The sequence below is a fragment of the Triticum aestivum genome, chromosome 1B (assembly GCF_018294505.1).
Source record: "Triticum aestivum cultivar Chinese Spring chromosome 1B, IWGSC CS RefSeq v2.1, whole genome shotgun sequence".
NCBI classification, from domain to species: domain Eukaryota; kingdom Viridiplantae; phylum Streptophyta; class Magnoliopsida; order Poales; family Poaceae; genus Triticum; species Triticum aestivum.
Genome location: NC_057795.1, coordinates 493,563,393 through 493,563,926, shown reverse-complemented (window position 1 = coordinate 493,563,926; position 534 = coordinate 493,563,393).

The window sequence follows — 534 nt, the reverse complement described above, 5'->3', positions numbered from 1 at the left end:
GAGAGGCGCTAGTTGCATGTCCCACGATGGGCATGCAACTGCATGTCTTCTAGCTTGGTCGCAACCGGGGATCGTTTTTTTGTCAGAGGGGCGACGTTGAGAGAGATGGGGCGCAATTACATGTCCCACACTAGGCACACAATTGCATGTCTTCTAACTTGGTCGCAACTGCATGCCCTATAACTTTGGTTGCAACTCGACTTTCATTTTCCTGTTGTACGGGGAGAAGGCATCAATTTTTTGCATGTCACACAATGGGCACGCAACTGCATGTCTTCTAGCTTGGTCGCAACTAGGGGGAACTTTTGTTTTGTCGGAGGGGGCGAACAATAAGAGAGAGAGAGGTGACCAACTGCATGTCCCACACTAGACATGCAACTACATGTCTTTTCGAGCACGTCGCAACTGCATGTCTTTATAACTTGGTTGCAACTCGAACTTCCATTTTTCTTGTACAAGGAGAGGCGCAAAACACTATAATACAAGGGGGGCTTTGTTTTGTCGAAGGGGGTGGCGTCGAGAGACATGGGGGCC